General features: G+C 38.0%; 1 long non-coding RNA gene across 1 annotated transcript; it reads left to right on the forward strand.

Moving 5' to 3' along the window:
- The first annotated feature begins 4625 nt into the window (after nucleotides 1-4625).
- On the forward strand, nucleotides 4626-9437 carry LOC137195031 (uncharacterized). The gene is made up of 2 exons (XR_010931056.1): nucleotides 4626-4771; nucleotides 7902-9437. It is a non-coding gene; the product is annotated as an uncharacterized lncRNA (long non-coding RNA).
- Nucleotides 9438-17186: the final 7749 nt, after the last annotated feature.

Genomic DNA, 17186 nt, shown 5'->3' on the forward strand with positions numbered 1-17186 from the left:
TGAAGATTAGTGTGTGGGGAAAATCTTGCCAATCCTGACAGCTCAAGGTCAGACAATTCCAACAAACACACATGCACAGAAAGAAATACACACTCACGGGCACACAGGAAATACACACAGAAATATTGTATGTACACCTTCACACTAATATACACACATACACACTTGTAGCAGCCCATTGTTGTCAGGCTTGTCAACAAATTTGCCCTTCCTGATGCAAAACATCTGATTCCATTATTACGCAAACCAAATCAAGTTGGTTTCAACAGTGCAAATTCAATTTCAGCGCTGATAGGCCTTGAGGAAATGTAAAGTGGGGCTGTTTCACAGTACAGCACATAATAATTGGGGGGGGGGGGGGGTTCATTGTGTCGTGTTTGTATATCATTATCTCTGAATGTGCACCCATGTATGTTCAACATGAACAGCAACTAGCAAAAAATGTACTTCATTTGAACAGTTGATAATGATCTCGGCTAATATCCAAATGTTTTCCATAAACGGTCCTTCCTATCTGACAAGTCACAAGGAATGAGGAAAAAAAAAAAAAAGATAGAGGAGTGAGGTGAAGGGTTTGGTTCAACATGCACCTACATAGTCAGACGATCCACCTCAGACAATATCTGTAATCTGCATAACAATTTAATTATAATCTGCTTGAGCCTCTCCTCCACAGTTCTCCCCTCTTGAGTAACAATCGCAGCAGTACCAAATCAGCCTCTGATTGTTTTGGCAAAGCACTGGCTATTTAATCAGGTGAAGTGAATGACGGCCACATTGAAGAACAATCCCCCTTTAAAGCATTAATCACAAGATAATTGGATTGAAAATTCGGGAGACGTTGTCTTTGTATTCCATTAGCCTGGAGTGGATTTCTCATCACTCTCTGGCGGTGAGCACTCCCGCTTCTTTTTTTACATACCCCATGCTCTCTTTCACTTCGCCTGAAGGCTTTTAGAAGAACATAGAAAAAGTGACGAGAGAAAAGACAGATAAAGGAAAAAAAGAGTATAGAACGAAAAGGGAGAGAGGGAGTGGAAAGAGAGTAAAAAGGAGGAGTTTGGTAAATTTGATTCACTTAATTTTGTATAAAGGGGGCTGGTGTCCTCAAAGGGTAAATTGACCCAGTCATTGTGATGAATAGGCTCAATTAATCCACCTAGTGTGGGACAGGGGTGAATACATGTGTTAGGAGACACCCCCTTGTTGGCTAATTTCTCAGACATCATCTTACATCTCTTCAAGTGAAGAAATCACTTATTGTCACTTTCTCCTGTCCTCTGTCTTTTTTCAGTGACTAATGTTACGTGGTATGACTTAATGTGTACTTTGTTGCTGACTATAACACACAGTCTTCATCAACAGATGGAGTTTCAGGTGTCATAAGGATGGTTGTGTTGACATGTCAGCTCAGTAGCTGGTATAATTTCATCCATACCACTGTTAGGACTTCTTGTCTGCATTGAACGCATTTAAAAGTTCATTATTGAGCTTGAAAATAGTAGTTTGATAAAATGTACCCACTCTGCAGAAGGGACAGAAAATAATGCTGGTAGGGTGGTAACAACAGCATTCCACGATACATCTTTACAGACACGTTATTAACTTCTATCATTGTCCTTGTGCCCACTGCTGCCAAGTGACATCCCTCATTATTTAATTAGCTGTTGAGTAATATTTAACAGTCAGTATTTCCTGAATGACAGGTCAATCCCACCCTCCTCCTCGCCTTCTTGATTCCATGTGTCAGAGATAGTTGGAGCAAAATTCAGAACAGACATTTTGACTTGTCATAGTAGGAAAAGCTCAGGCGTACTGAAACTGCTAGATGGAATTCAGCCATCTTTTTATTTTATTTTTTTTAATTTACACCTGTTACACCTTTTCCCTAATGTGTCTGAATGTCTTCCATGAAAAAGAGCTATTTCAGTCTGACCTCACCTCAGAGGTCCTGCACAGCCATGGTAAACGTACACAGGTGATTTTAATTATTGTGGCTGATTAGACCTCTTCTCAGGTCTGTGTGTCTGTGTACAGAATGCCCCTGAGTGACATCTCCTTGACTTTCTTGTTAGCTTTGTTAGCTGTGGGGTGAGACAAATTACACGTATTTAATTCTCATCAGTGCATTGAGTCCTCCAACCTTCAACCTGACCAGAGGTCTAATCAGACAGAAGTGAAAGCACCTGTGTATGTGGTTGTGCACAGGGCCTTTAAGAAGGCATTTTAAGTGAAAACATCTGTGTGGTTAAACCATTAGTATGTAGGTGTTTTAATCTTCTCAACACATTGTAGTTCTCAGTAGAGTTCCAAATATATTTTAATATGGTATTGTCCTTTTTGCAGGCATCATTTTATGTACCACGAGTAAATGGATGCACATGTTTTCATACAAATTATACAATATTTTGCAAATATTGAAGAATATTGGACATCATAAGTTTAAAAATGAAAAATTCAAACTCCTTCTACATATTCCATGGTTTGTGCATGTGTGTACACTTTCACAATGACTGAGATGTATGACAATGAACAATGTGTACATAGAGGTTCATAAATCTGGCACAGAATGCACATATCTGCTTTTGTGCGAACACACTCTGTCATGAATCTATAAAGTTTTATGCATCTGATCCCAGGAGTCTAGCCAAGGTTTTCAATACTGTGAGCACTTAGTAAATTGAGTAAGAGTAATTTACACTGGACTAGTATGATATTCTGTACATCTTCCCATTCTAAGAAACCCCTTTATATCTCTTTTCTCCTATTTCTCATTTTACTCAAGCTTCAGTGTATTACTTTTTCATCACTTTAAATTGGATATCCCAGAATAATAGTGACCCTGTCTATTATTAATACACCGAATCCATCATGGCAGGAAAAATCAGGATGTGGAAACCCCATGAAAGATCTTGAGGGCTTGGGGAACTTATGATTTCTCTGCACGCACATCCTCTGCCTACCTGTTTGAATGTGTGTCTGATAAGGATTTGAATAGGGTACATTATACAAGACCCCTGCCTGCAGATCTCTTTTCACTGACTGCTAATAAGAACAATCTACCTCACAAAAGACACAGCTCGCACAGGAAAGACAGACTCAGAATGTCATCGTTTATCTATTCCATTTTACTTTTTCATATTTGGCTTAAGTCTCAACAACATATTATTTAACAGTGTAGGGAAAAGTAAATCCATCAGACTGGCTTAACTCTGTTGTAAGGAAATACTTTAGAATAAAGAATTTTGAAGCCAACATATTCCTATTTTTTACACTAGCAACTTATACTGTCTTTGTTATGAGCTTATAGTGTGTTCTCTGTGTAAAACCTTGTTATTAAAATTGACTGGTAAGTACACCATCTGATACATATAGTGGTGCAAAAAGTTCATCCAAAATTAATTGAGAGAACAATCTCACCCAGAGCTCAAATGATTAGTCAATTAATTGGTCAGACAATACAAGCAAGCTGATTACATCACTTTTGGCTCTGGGAAATGGTGATAGGCATTTTTTAAAACTATTTTCTGATATTTTATTGACAAAACAATTAATCCATTACTCAAGATTAATTAACGTTGAGAATAATCATTAGTCGCAGCCCTTATCTCACTTCAAGGTCCATACTGTATAGATGTCCTCTCTAGATTTTGATCAGATTACATGATTGTCATTAGCAGATGGAGTTTGTGTTTGTTTTGTTTCTGGGCAAACTCCATCTGCTTATGAAAATCTCCAGAACAGCTACTAAATAGACCTTGAGATGAGATTGTGTTGTTGTCAAAAATGTGCAGTATTTCACTATGAAACCCTGTGGGGTAAAATTTTTAAGTCTGAAATTTGTATGTAAAGTAGCTTACTAGGTACTTAAAAACCATATTTACATAAGAGCCATACTTTCAATTACAGATTTTTGTGGATTATAATATATTAATACTGATTTAACAGCGATAAACTAATATCTATATATTATATTTATTGGTCTAGCTCTAGTTTAAAAATGCTTCAGTACTGTGAGAAATCAGGAAACTTCAGTATTGTGTCATTTACTAGACAACCAGCAAACAGGTTTTAAAGAAGCGAGACTCAAACCAGAAACTCTTTGTTGTATTCACCTGTATTTCAAAAGAAAACTCCCATTTCAGTCTATTGTGATAGAGGAGGCCTTAAGGACACTTTAGGGAATCAGAAGTAGTATTGTAAGTTATCAAAAGGGAACAACCACAGGGACAGTGTTCTTGTCTACCTCCACTTAAAGTCTGTGTAAAGGAGAGATTTCTTTTGAAACACATTGTACATGTTAGAAAATAATTGCTGAAAACATGTGAAAAGACTGTGAACTATGCAGTATTGAATTGTGGAGTTAGAGTGTTAAACTGTTTTTCACCATTTCTGTATTCAGGATTTTTTGGGTGGGCCTGAAATAGTGGATCCATGACGTAGAGGGGTGACTAGCATGACCCCTCCCTTAACACTGTTCAAGAACTAGAGCGCCTGTGCAAGTTTAGAGTTATTTCAAACCTAGTTGAAGTGTCCATCGGGTTCTGACGGGTAGAGTCGGTCCACCCAGATAACATATCCATGTCCCACTGCTGGTGCAGTGTTGCTGCGTGAGCCGCGTCTGAGTGTCTGCCCTCTCTGCCTCTGTCCAGTCTCACACACGCTGCATCAGGCTGCATTGAGGACGCTACTCCAGTGCCTTCGCCGTCACTACAGGCGTACTCCTGCGGCTGCTACATCCAGCCCCTCGCCGGCACTTTTCAGCAAAGAAGTGAGTAACGTTGGCACCAAACTTCATTGAAAAAAAACAACAATTTAATATCGTAATGATTTGTGATGGATCACTTTTTAACTATTCATTTAAGTTACATTTTTACTGAAATAAGTACACATTTACCTACAAAATAGGTGCTAGTGTTGTGATATTTTTGAAATATCATCCATGTTGCTAGTCATACAGCTACAAACACGTCCTATTTTAGATTGTGTATTTTTTAAGGGAGTTCGGCATGAGTTTTGTTAAGTTCAAAGGCTCAGAGGCTGTCCAGTTGGGCCGTACTTTCAGCACCTTCAGTGGACTCACCCCCAGTGCTTCAGAGCTCAGAATACAGCTTGTTTTTCCACGATTTTGAAACTAATTTTATATACTCTGCATTCTTTTTAATCATTTAAATTTGGCTGGTGGTTAATAACACATTTTTCTGTGGTGTGAAAAACTCAAAACACACATTTATTATTACTTTACACAGACTTTAAATTTATGCAAAACAAAACCAGATGGCAGTGCTCTCCTACTCTATCTTGATTCACAAAGACAGTGCCAAATGCTATATCTTCCCGGGGACATCACAAGAATTAATACAAAGTTTGACAATGATGTCATCACATGTCAAAAATGCATTATTTATGAGACTGGCACTGTAGCCAGCAGCTTTTTTTTCAGCAGAGCTCCAATACCATGGAAACAGAATATACAATGGGCATCAATCAAATGTCCCCACACCGTAACCATCACAGACACACATACACACACACAGGCACAGCCCACCTACATAATTATGTAACTGTTTTGTAACCTGTAAAGATTTGGGTCTGAAGAATCCTGCCTCATTGTCCAGTTTGACCTTTTAACAAGTTTGTGTCAGCTCTCGCAGCTTGACCTTTTGTTTCCTCCAGCCAATGGTGCCTCACACATTGCAGAGAGGAGCCTCATTACCAGCTAATTTATGGCTGTCAGAATCCCACCTGCCTGATGTATACTTTATACACTGACTGTGCTTATATGTACTTGTATGAGTATGTGTGTGTATTCTTACTGAACCTTTTGTTCCCCAAAGCTGATCAAGCACATATGCACAAATAATCATGTGCAGTGTTCAGACTCACAGTATGCACAACATGCATGCAACACTAATATAGGTTACAGATGCATCCACTCTGTGTCAATGTAATTCAGTTCTCTGGGCAAGAACAACTTGAAAGTTGCAGACAGGTTCAAATGTATAAAAATGTGGGAATACAAAGACTATTAGGAAATGTTTTATTATTAAGATAAGATGTACTTAATTGTCCCCTTCGGGAATTTTTTCTTGGGCTCAGTGTATCACAAAACATTTATTTCCTAAACATACTTACATACACATCTCACATCATTATTACACATTTCTTAAAAATGAAAAACATATATATTAATTTATTTATTTATAAATGTTATGAAAATAAATATAGTTCAATTTCTAGTCTAGTGTATCAGAGATCTTCATCATGACTGTAAGGAAAACATTCTACACTATATCTAACTCATCAACAATAAAAAGATTTGTCACAATGCTTAACCATACAATGTAGATGAATATGGCTGTTTGACACAATGCATGCATTTTACAACTTTTAAAGCATAACTATCATCAATACTTGTATGCAATAGAGACAATTAATGTTGCCCAAATTATAGATACAATCAGGGTTCTTGAGGCACATTGATTTAATTAGAGTGTTCTACAAAACCTACCATTAATCAAAATGTCATAGTGAGAAAAAGTTGAACTGTTTTTTTGTTTGTTTGTTCTATGCAAAGTTTGAGTATTTACCGAGAATTCACATTTACGTGTGAATTTCTACACAGATCTGTTGGATGCATGTCCATTTATGCATAATAATCTGTTAATTTGTACAACAGACAATTGAGCATATGTGCAGGCATGGTGAAGTGGTTTTCAGTGGTTTCTCTGTTATTGCTCTGATTTAGAGTTGCTCTTTGTTCGAGGTTGATGGTGTTTGTCTTCATTAGTTTTACTTTGTCGCTTTTTGGTACTTCCCCAGCCAGACATCAAATTGAATGCCTTGTTAACATTTATAGTGGAGTGGAAAAACAACACAGCACTGGTTTAATATTTCTTTTCTAAATGGCCTGAGGTTGTACCAATTTTCATGGAAAAAGTCAAAGCTGCAGTTGTATGCTTGATGTGTTTACCTGTGAGGCAATCAACAAACCGAGCTTTCAGACATGGGTAATGTGCAGAGGGGTTGCCACACAAGTATATCCTTTACCATAAGGAGGCTATTGGAATCTCTAGTAATTTATTTGAATAACTCATTTCAGCGAAGAAATTTATCAAAAAAATAACAGACTGGAAGGATTGTGTTATAGTTCTTTTGCCAATGAAGGTGGGAAACAGCATAAAAAAAGCATAAACTATGCTTTTGATAAACTGACAACCTCATATGTCTAATATGCTTACCAATAATAATTCTTTGCAAAAAAGCAAAATAAAAGATGATTTCTTTTTCCTTTTTTTAAACTTCTTGAACTTTGAAAGATCTACACATATTTCAATAAAGGTAACAGATCAATAAAGGTGTAGCCATATGGGAGTAGACATTTGTTAGTGAATCACAGGTCTGCTCACCTCATCATCTCCCTCAGCAACACACAGATGTCTCTAGCTGAGTTGGGTAATTGTTAATGCATGCTGGCATACTTCATAAACAGGAGGAAAAAAACAATTACGATTATTATGGTATGGTGTTATGGTATCAGTTGTTTAAACTTTGAGTATTATCTAATTGTTTGACAGTTTGATAATGAATTACAAGCACAATATGGAAGCTGCTCTGGTGGCTCAGAATAGTCTTTTATGTTAATATAAAGTAGCTAACCATAACACAGTTGAAAGAGACACAGCGCCTCTGAAAATATTAATGACATCTGGAGATATATAAGACGCAGTGTAAAACCAGCCATTGTACTATCATTAAATTCAATTGTAAATCCAGGATTTGAGAACAAAGCTTCTCTTCACCGTAAGCATGAGTGACATTCTATTTGCTCTGCATGTGTCCATTTGTCTGTATCATTTGTTGCATTAACAATTATGTGTTTTTTCATGTTCTTTCACCAGTTACACAAGGCCCCGTAAGGAACTGACGACCTAGAAACTGAGATTCTGTCAATTGGCTTCAAAGCAGTTTCAGCAGAGTTTTGGTGTTCTCAGTCTACCCTGTTTGCCTCTGATGTAATACAATTCAAGTGCAAGTGTAACATATTGTCATGGTGTGTGTATGTTTGGGTGTACTTGGACTAATGGTATTTAGGGGACCTGTTCATAGAACTACATTGTGGGGACTCACCCCCCATTTGAGGACAATAGCCTTGTCCCCACAAATTTCAACTTTTATTTTAGGACTAAGACTTGCTTTTTTCATGGTTAGAAATAAGCTTAGATTAAGGTTAGTTAAAGGTAGAGTCAGTCATTCTAGGGAAAGATTGTTGATAGTTGAACTGAACATCCAACAAATACACCCCTCCCTTAGTGCTCCTTCAGAAGCTCCGCCCCCCAAATTCATGGACACACATTGCCAAAGCAACAACCAAAAGAGAAATATGGTGGAATCCACAGCGATGCATCAGCTGTAGAGTCACTTCTGTTCCTCTCACACATTATCACAAGAGGAAAGAAAATTTCATCTCATGTGAGTCCATCCACACTCTCCACTTTTCTGTGACCTCCTCACTTCTCACTCAACCGGCGCTCTGCGTCTCTGTCCACAGAAGCAGCTGTCTGACAGCTGCAGCTCTTGGCAAGCTGAGAGGACAGCAGCGGCCAAACTGCCTTCATCAAGCTGACTGACAGCAGAAATTCACTGAACCAAAATCGTTTGTATTTCGGCTCCATGAAAGAAATCGACAGTCTTTGTATTTATTATGGATACGGTAAACAAGTTCAAAACACATGTACAGCAGAATATTTGTGTGATTTAAACAGCTGCCTGCTCAGGTTACACTTTGCTAAAGGCGAAAGAAATAGACTCAGAGCGTAAAAAACATGGGGTGGGGGGTCTCCATGAGACTGTCTCAGATTCAGTGTGAATTGAGACATCTAATAAAATGGAGGTGTATTTGTTCCCTGAGAAAACACTTTCTAGGTGAATTGGCCACGGCCTTTCTCTCTCCAGTTCGCCAGCCCTCCCTCACCATTCAGTAGATGCTGGAGATGGGAGACTGTTATGTCCTCACACAGACAGCTGCTCTCATGACTTCCCCCGTCCTGTGCACGAGCATGAATGCCCCATGCTGATTGGCTGGGTAGAGTTTTGTGGCTTGGTCCAAGACACTTTGTTTGTCTCCCATTGACAGAGCCAGGGCTGTGTATGAACACCAGACTTTATTCAGTGCACACACAGAATGGACAGCTGGCGAACCGTGAGGAGATATTCGCTGACAAAAAGCATATTGAACAATCTTTCTCTAGAATCACTGACTCTACCTTTAAAGGACTAGCTTTGAGAGAAAGTAAATACAATTTACCCAAGTGACAAAAAGACATATCAGTGTGTGAGTTTTGCATATACAGTTTTGAAGGTGATACTTTATATAAACTATACAAATGATGAAAAACCAACACCTGTAAAATGAAATAAATACTTTAGACATTTAATACAGTTCCATGTGGCCTTAGAGTTTATTAGTTTTTTGTACGTGTGTATGTGAGAGAGAAAGAGAGAGAGAGTCAGCTAAAAGTACTAAATGCCATCTCTAACCAGATAGAACTTGTGCAGTAATCTTCAATCTTGTATCCACCCTTCTCCTAAGTATACTGTGTTTTCCCCTATTAAAATTTCATACAGCACAATGTGCTTTTAAATGCTCCTACATTGGTTGGCTTCCCTGTATAAATCCAAAGGGAGGATTTCCAAAGGAACCATGGATGCTGGTAAACCCCTCAGAGGACACAGCTGCAAATGCTGAAAGATGGCAGGCTTTACAGTTCCACTGCCTTGAAAAAGGAGACTCAGTAGACTCAGTTAACTCAAAAAGATAAAACACTGTGTATTATTGTACTGCATAGTGAATGCAATACCCTGGGATACCTATTCTTCTGTAACATTTGAAGTGTAAAATAAATAAATAAATAAATTTATAAAATCATATGAATCATATGAAGTCTCTAGTAAATTGCCCATAATCTACATTATAATCCCTAACAAAGTAAGTAAGCAAGTAAACTTTATTTATAGAGCAGTACTAATGGCCACATTGTGTTTTACAGATACAACAATTATATTCACTCAATTGTAAAGTAAAATTTGAGATGAAATTCAGTATATTTAATGACATACTGTAAATTCTTCATGTCAAAAGATGTTTAGTCCTTCCATCAAAAACTAAACACAACTTGAAAGCTGTACTGAACACAGTACATACGTCTAGAAAGAATAGTCTTCCATTTTCTTTTAGCTACAAATTTAGTTTTTTAGGTTCAGCTGTCATCTGTACTCAGTTTCAACCATTTATTGTGGATACACAATAGAAACAAAAGATACACAGGGGTCAAAGTGTTTTCCATGAGGAAATGACATAAAAGACTCACAGCAAGTAGCATCAGAAGTTGGAAATCAGTGATGCCAAACAAAATTACATCAAAAATTACTTGCTCAATCAGAGTAGCATGTTGACTTATATGGACGATTGAGCATACACCATAACACTTATTGGTGTTTTATGCTCTGGCAACATGGTGCTGTGTTTGTTTATAACATTGTGAATGGCACATAAGAAGTGTGATGTGTCACAGTAAGGAGCTCTGCACACAAATAAATGTTTTTTTATGACATGTATTTCTCCAGCATTCAAATGAGTCAGCCTGCAATCTCAACAATTCTTTACCAGCTTCACTTCATCAGAGATCTACGACACTCTAGCAACCACTGGCTCTCTCAAACATTACATATATCTTTCATCAACAGAGCAGCATCTGCAAATCTAGTTAATGTTTCCAGAAGATGACCATGTCCCAGCGGGTTTCACAAGAAGATCATATTATGTCACTTCTTGTGTGCCTCATTATAGATAATTGCATACAATTATGCAAATTAAAGAAATGTGCTGTTTCTCTGAAGGTTTGACACATCTCCTCACCCACTCATTCTTTTCAATTTTGTCTCCTTGTAAGGCCTCTACGAGTGGCACGTCTAAAATACAGAGAACAGATTTTTTCTTTCCTCAGTGTGATTGGTGTCCTTGACTTTTGCTTCTTTTGTGTATGTGTTCTCTATCCTTAGACCTCTTCTCTGTCCTTAGAGAAGAGGTGCTCTTTTGAAAGCACCTGGACATTGGATCCATACTCTTCATATATGTTTCTGATTTTCCGTATTGAAATTTGTCTATTGTTATTTTTGTCCACTCTGTACACACATCATCTTATTGCATGCTATCTGTCCTGGAAGAGGGACCCATCCTGTGATTTTCTTGGGGTCTACAAGGAATACACTTGCTGATTTCACTATTGACAACTTCAACCAGGAAGGAAGAACTATTTAGTGAAATCATTGTCAACAAAGGGCCCTACTTGTTTTCCTGTCCCTGCTGTACGCAATGTACATTCTCTGTACTGAAGGACACTCAAAATTAGCTACTAATTAAGCATAATTGTGTTAGTGCAAACCAGAAGTCAGTGTAATCAAATTAAATAAAAGCAGCCCCAGAAGGAATAATTTATTTTCAAGATTAGCCAATCAGTCTTCATCTCAGGCATTTCATCGCATGTCATCTGCTCTGTCACGCCACACACACACATACACACACATACACACACACTCAGACAGTGTAGCCTATTTTCAGAGAGCTTAATTAAGCTCAGGTGTGCCTTGTTACTGCCTCTCTTTGCCTGTTAAGCCAAACCCTGTCACAAACTTTACTGTCATACACAGGACTTACATCAACCGACTGGCCGGGACAAGTCAGACACCTGTGGAATCGGTGCCACCAGAGACTGGTGCCAGAGAAGGTAGCAACTGTGGAACACTTAACAAACCAGAAATTGGCACAACAAAATGTATCAGTGTATCCAAGTGAAATATGTGGTTCTAGGAGCTTGGTAATGTGGTGACTACTCACAGGGCTAGTTGGTAAACAACTGTAGCTGGCAAGCCAATTGCAAACATGCTAGCCAGCTGGGCAACATGGCAAAGCTGCCTATATATAGGTACACTATCATTATTCCTCAGGTTTTCTGCATCACATTTTATTATTAGAGAAGATATACATCTCACAAAAAATAGGCATAGTTATGCCTTTGGTATCAAGTACAGTAAAAAAAAGTTAGGTGAGTTGAGAGGAAGAAAAGCCCCTACCAAACTTGAATCCAGACTTTCACAAACTACACAAAAACTTCAATATATTTTGGCAAGTTTTAAAAAGGTTTATGTACCAATGCACTTTTTGCACATTATATAACCAGCTCAGTGTCTTCAATCTGTATACAAATAACATGACTTTACACTTTCAAATTGTGTGCAGTGTATACACCAAAGTCCAATTTTGCATGCAGGTGATACATCAATCCTACCCAAGGAAGTGACATCAATATAATGCAACTTCCTCTTAGTTTATAAGGTGATTTTTGGCTTATTAGGAGGGTGGAGGTTGGGTGGATGGCTAGATAAGTTGTTGGCAACATGGATAGCAGGAGCAGGAGGAGACCACTGTTCGAGACCACCAATTGGATCTTCACTACCACAGCAATAACGTTGGTTAGGTAACGTAACCATGACATAACCCCAGATTCACAGAATATAGGTGTAGCCGTAACTGTTGCTATTTCAGTATGTTTTCAGTTCAAGAAAGTTAACTGTAACATTTTGGTCGCCTTAAGAAGTCTTGTTCAGTGTTTGGTTGTACTAAAAGACCCTCTAAGGAGTCAGATGTTCAGTTTTTTCCTGTAAGTACATTTTGTTTTAATGGTTTTAAGTCTAGTTTGCGCTAGCAAACATTAGCATTAGCATTATCACACTTAACCATAGACTGTAAATGCACCATGCTAATCAAGCTAGCAGCTTGCATTAGGGTCAGCTCCACCCTCTCGTCCAAATATGGTCACTTCTTGCTCCAGAAGTCCAAGATGGTGACAGTCAAAATGCAAACTCTAGGCTTCAAAATGGGAATCAGTGATATCATGGTGGCTACGTCCATTTTTAAAAAAAATTTTTTTACAATCTATGGCATAAACCTAACCAACAGCATTAAATGAGTGGTTTGCATATTTTAAAGGTGAATTAACTTGTTCTCCTACACCACAATCTCACCTTGACTCTCATTTTGACTCTGGAATCAAATAAAGTGTGAAAAAGCATAAACAAGAAGTAGCAAGCAAAATATTTCTCTCTTCCTTTCCTCTCTCCTTTTCAGTGTACCTGTCTGGCTCAAACAAAACAAGTTTGCAAGTTTGATGAGTGGGCTTTAAAGAAATTGATAACATTCAACCATGGTGTATGACATTTTCAACTACTGAACTACACTGAGTGCACTACACTAGTGCACTGAGTGTCTGACACTAAAAAGGTTTCTACAGACAGTGGCAAAGGCTCTCAGACACATTTGCAGTCTAGTTTCATGTCTGACATTGCATGACTGGAGCTGCCTCTTGCCTCAGGATACAGTGTCTGGTGTGTTGCTTGATTTAGATGTAGTGATGGATGTAAGGATCTGGCAAATGACTGAGAAAAGGTCAAACAACAAGAATGACAAAGTTGTTTTGCTAAGGTCAGAAGTTTGAGAACAAAATAAAGTATGGTTAAAGGTATCAAATTGTATGGGGAATGTTTCATTATGTTACTATTACTTTAAATGAGAATATGGTTTACATTTGGAACCGAAATGATGACTTCTTTAAGCAAACCTATACCCTCAGTTTTGCTGTTAGTCTGTAGTGACAAGAACCTGTGGCTTTAATTTAAATTGGTTGATCAGTAAAACGTGCATTTAAGATTTACTTACTGATATCAATAGTTGATTGCATATTTAATGATAGGAAATAACACAGCTTCCCTTCAGGGCTTCACTTAAGGATTTTGTTTTTCAACTGACATATTGAAGATTGACATATTATCACCTTATAAAGTTGATGCAGCTAACATGTTAGCAAATAGTGGCCTATTTATACATCTAGCAAACAAAGAGCAACATTACCATTTATTTGGAGTTGTGTTTCTGTCCGTTGTATCTGTTTCACTACATATCCACTGTCTTTTTTCTGTTTTGGTCCCCACCTATTCATGAGAGATTTACCAGGCTCTTTAGCTGCTAGATGCTCCAATGTGTTCAACAGCTATCTGTTCACTTTGTTTGTCTGCTGTTTGGTGCAAGATAGCAGGTTAGTCAGAGCTTTTTTTTTGCTGAAAAGAGCTATCCTGTGCAGCTTGAAATGATATTGATGGTAGCAGTGACAGCAGTGTCTGTTATTGTTCAACAACAATAACGGACATTAAAATAGAGTACAATTACAGATATTCCTCTAATAAACAAAGTACACAGCTGTGCAGATAACAATAAAAATGTAAACAGAACGAAAATAACAACAGAAAACGTAACAAAGTAGTTACTTTTTCGACTGAGGATGACAGTTCTTAACCAGACAAGTATTTCCTCCTATGTAGCCCTGTACATCTCTTTACAGGTTTTGTGCAAGGAAAATTAGCCTGTCAACAGCCTCAGGATGTGCCACAGACTGCATTCTTAAGACAGGAAGTGAGTGTGAAGTGAAACAGTCTGGTAAAACGGTAAAACACCTGTCTGTGTTTGACAAGTAACGCCACTGTTTATCATAACCTATCGATTAAAAAAAATAAGCTCAACCAACTACACGTGAACTCGCATTTTGTGCCTAATAACACACGTTGCTTCTGATACTCATTTTGACGCTTTATTCGCTAGCATCTGAGCTGTTGTCGCTGAACCTGATAGCCTCGCTCTCTGCCTGGATTGGTGCTGTGTTTCCCTCTTATTGCAGGAGAACTTGTGAGCAAGTGGGGGTGGGGTTGTGTGGAGAGTGTAAGAGAGATGAAAACACTGGCAGGGCTTTACAGAAGAAACGGGTTGTATTTTAATGCATCAAACTATATTGATACAAGCAGTATTGAGGGGGGGGGACTGTAGTCTGGTACTTTGGACTGGTACTGTAGTCTACCATTTCCTTTACATCCAGTGCATAAAGGAAATGAAAGCAACTGGAATATTATGTTAATGTATAAATGCATTAGTGAAAGTAAAATATGTCCTCTCCATGAATAACTAAATGGCACGTCATCAACTTAGGCAGACCAGATACATACAGATTGAAAAGCCATTTGATTCTACAAGTATAATCATCTAACAAACCGCGATGTAAACATTATATAGCGTAAAGGCTCTTCCATGAGGCTCCTATCCAAATGAGATGGAGGGAGAGATATTCAACAAACAAAACAACACGAGTAAGCACATAAAAACTAATAAAGCCACACACTCTTACACAAAATCACACACACATCTACCAGGTGCTTCAAAGCTTTATAAAAAGAGCACAGTCACTCAATTTATGTAAAACATATGTGTGTTTAAGTGTTTGTGTAATACATTGTCTATGTAACTTTCATGCTTTCCTATTAACATAAAATGAGAATTACAGAATTAAACTCCAATTATATGGTTACAGGCTGCATATATATAAACAGCTAATCACATGATCCATGTTGCATATAAACATTTGGCTCATTCTTTGATTAAGACTAATTTGATGAGATACAAATGAATAAAACATTCACCATATCCACGTACGTCACTGTGTGAGTCACAGAAAGCACAACTACTTAAACCAGGGTACAGAACAGACTTTATAGCCAAAGGCATGCCTTCAAAATGTGTCTATGTTTATTCTATATACAGCAGCTCTACTGAAGCCCGTGGCAAAACTATCCTCCAATGTGTCATAAGTCTTTTGCCTGCAATGACAACCATTCTTACACACCACCAGCACCACAATGTCATCTCCTCCCAGAGTGACACACATCACATATGTGGCTGTTTCATATACACCATATATGTGCCTTTTAATATCTCTTTCTGTGAAAATAAGATGATCACGCTCGTGCTTGTGTTAATGAGTGTGAAACATATCACTCCTCCATACCTTAATCCTCAAATTCAAACGCACATCTAAATTTAACCTGCTAGCATTTTCAGATTGGATGACAAACGTATAGGAGACTGACGTAGGATTGAGACATCATACACATTTAGCCATGTTTTATTTAGCTTTTAATTACTCCTGTCTCTTGGTATCTTGGAATATGTCAAGATTGTCAACCCACAGCTGAACCAGATGTGGGGGCAGAGAGTTGGGAAAGGAGGCGAAAATAGACGTGTGAGAGAGAAAGAAATAGACAATGTGTGAGGGAAAGGGAAATCAAGCAATAACAACTGCATTATGAGTTAAATTTAAAGCTGTATTTGCCTTTTCTTTTTCTTTTTTGCCACTTGGAAGCAGAAGAACTCCAAAACAAGCTGCTGTACAAAGTTGCTATGGCCAATGTTTTAGCAATCAATTGCCTATTTACACATCTAGTAGACAATGAGCAACATTAGCATTCATTTGGAGTTTCATCCCTGTGATGAATGTACAACTAATAAATACTGTCTTTTTAGGCCTATTTTGTTTTCAACCAACTCTTGAGAAAAAATGTCTAGGTTTTTAGTTTGCTAGATTTAACTTTCTTCACCAGCTAGTCATTAACTTTGTCTGCAACTGTCTGGTGCTGGGTAGAGAGCATGAGGTGGGTTTATTAGAGACGTGTAGTTGCCTGCCACTGCTGGACAGAACCGTGCTGTAAATTTTTTGACTGTGAAAACCAAAACAGTAAGCTAAAAGAGGCTATAAAGATCTATAGAGCTTCAGTTGGGTGGTTATTTGTTACTGTTAGTGAGGCCTTTTAAATTACACAGTCATTTGAATATTTGTTAAAGAATTCAGTTGGTGATATTCTTTCTTAATGTAAACAAATCCCATGAGAACACCAAAATAAACAAATTGATCCAATTAACAAGAACTGTCTGTGTCTCCAGTGACTTATATAACTTATTTTCCTGTGCTGTAGACTTACATTGTTGTCTAAAAACTATTAAAGACACATCAATGAGCCACACTGTTGCACTGGGTGACATGCTCTATCTCACATGGGCTCCACCCTCTACTGGACTCTATGGGTAATACTATCCTCCAATCACACACGCACAATCGCCCACTGAAATTTGCATGTACATAGCCGGCCAATCAGGACGCACCCACCATGGCCTACAGACATTCCAGTTCATGTTAACTGGGCTGGGTTGGGTCCACTACTGCACTCAAGCAGTTTGGATTATTAAGTAGTAG

This window comes from Thunnus thynnus, chromosome 13, assembly GCF_963924715.1.
Source record: "Thunnus thynnus chromosome 13, fThuThy2.1, whole genome shotgun sequence".
NCBI lineage: Eukaryota > Metazoa > Chordata > Actinopteri > Scombriformes > Scombridae > Thunnus > Thunnus thynnus.